The sequence below is a fragment of the Penaeus chinensis genome, chromosome 31 (assembly GCF_019202785.1).
Source record: "Penaeus chinensis breed Huanghai No. 1 chromosome 31, ASM1920278v2, whole genome shotgun sequence".
Taxonomy (NCBI): domain Eukaryota; kingdom Metazoa; phylum Arthropoda; class Malacostraca; order Decapoda; family Penaeidae; genus Penaeus; species Penaeus chinensis.
In genome coordinates, this window is record NC_061849.1 from 19,213,521 (window position 1) to 19,216,020 (window position 2,500).

Below are 2,500 nucleotides of genomic sequence, written 5' to 3' on the forward strand. Positions count from 1 at the left end.
AAAAAGATCAATTACAAGACATTTCCAAGAAACACTGAAGATCTTTTGTATTTGAATCCACAAAGGTGTTTTTCTCTCTTTTTACGGTTCTCATTTTTTACAACGAAGACATATTCTTTATCTGACATTTAAAAATTAAACGGGGCCATTTTTAATACCCTTTTTCAGTACAATTTCTGCATAAATTCAAGACACAACTGGATCAAAACACTTCCTTGTAAAATCTACAAAGAAAAATAAATTCTCCCTTTTAAAAAAAGAATTTGGGCCCATTTAATCAAAACCAAAAAAACCCTTAAAACCAAAAAAATTAAAAATATAAATAAAGGGGGCCAAACACCCCGAACAGTAATTTCCTTTAAAACCTTTAACCCCCTCCCGCCTCACGGTTTTGAAAATTTTTCACACGAACTCAAAACAACAACAAAATGATTTTTTTCCCCCCCCCCTTCGAAACCCTCTGCCCCCTTTTCCCCCTTATTCCTTTTCCCCTTTTCCCCCTTCCTTTCCGTACCAAACAAAGCCCTGGGAAGCCCCTTACGAGGAAATACCCGGGAAAAGGGGAACGAAAACAAATCTTAAAGGGAGCAAGAAACACACTGAAAATTCCCCCTTTTTCCCCCCCACCCTCGCTTTTTCCTCCCATTTCCCTTCAGGCCTCCCCCCTCCCCCCTCCCTCCCCCCTTTCCCTTTTGGCCCCCTTTTCCCCCCCCCCCCCCAACCTTCCCAAACCCCCCCCCCTCTTGGGGCTAAAACATCGTAGCCCTTGCCCCACTTGCCCTGAACACTATAGCCTTCTCCCTGCTTACTTCCCGGGCGCCGCTCTCGTCAGTCCCGCGTGGAAGAGGAGGAAGCAGGATATCCTAGTTAAGGGCCCAGCGGAGTGCGTGCGCGCCGCCGCTGCTACAGCGTCTCGTGTTCGACAGTGATAAGAATGATCTTAAAATAATAGTAATAATCGTACTAATAGTAGTAATAGTATGAGCAGCAGTAATAGTGATTATGGTATAGAAATAACGGCGGTAATAAGAATACTAGTAATAATAATAACAATAAGATTACAATAAGATTAGCAATAACAATAAGATTATCAATAACAAAAACAATAACAATAACAAAACAACAACAGTAATAATAATAATAATAATAATAATAATAATAATAATAATAATAATAATAACAATAATAATACAAATAAAAATGTAATGGTAATAATAATAAAAATAATAATAAAGATGAACATGAATATGAATGTGGAGATGAAAATAATAATAATAATAATAAAGATGAAGATGGAGATGATGATAATAATAATAATGATAATAATAATAGTGAAAGCAACAGCAATAGGACTGACAACAACTATGGCAAAATGTGAATGCTCATTCCCACTGACAAAATGAACACCTGCGCCGGCTGTGGTTCCAGCTGACTGTGGGACAAGAACGACGCTATTTCGTAATGATGTACGCGAGGGTACGAATACCTTGTCTTACGACGCTGTCTCACACTGGCGTTACATGGGTCATACAAAAAATGTCCCTCAGTTGATGACAAACGACCAAATTAGAATAAAATAAAATTTGGGCAGCAACGCTTCTGAAAAGCATGTCACACTATTCGTCGTGCTTACTACTCGCGGACAAAATAACGCAAATATGATGAAGTATAGTAACACTTAAAAAAGAAAAGAAAATTCTTGCGGGATGCTGGGGGGAGAGTAAAGAGAAAGTAGGGATGACAAGCGAGGGAGCCGCGTTATCATGATGGGTGGGAAGCGGGGAGGGGGGGGGGGGAGGGGGGGATGGGGAAGGGAAGATGAAGAACAAGATGGGGAAGAGGAAAGGAGAGGAGAGGGGAGGGGAGGGGGTGAGGGTGAGGGGGGGAAGAGGAGGAGGAGGTCGATGAGGAGACAGGAGAAGGACGAGGAGGAGGAGAAGGACGAGGAGGAGGAGGAGGAGGAGGAGGAGGAGGAGGAGGAGGAGGATAACGACGACGACAAGATGACAAACAGCAATGACAACAACAGCAACAACTTCTACTACTACTATTACTACTACTACAACTACTATTACTATTACGGCTACTACTACCAGAAGAAACAGATGAAGGAGAAGCAGCAAAAGAAACAAGAAGAAACAGGGAGGAGGAGGCAGAGAAGGAAGGAAGTGTGTGTGTGTGGGGGGGGGGGGGGGCGAAAAGAAAAAAAAACATAAGGGATTAGGTAGATAGGAGAGCGACGAACAGAGAGCGGGGAGAAGGAGAGGGAGGAGGAGAGGGCGGAGGAGGAAGGAAACACGAGGAGAGAAAGGAGTGCGTCCGAGAGGCGCGGCGGGCGAGGGCGTTGGGTCCGAAGCAAGGGGGGGGGGGGGGCAAGCAGCGCGCGGGGGGGGGGGGATTTCTTGCTCTTGTTGCTTTTATGCCCATTATCATTATTACCATTATTGTTGCTATCGTTAATAAAAGTGCTACTTCCATTATCACTATCAATATCATTAAT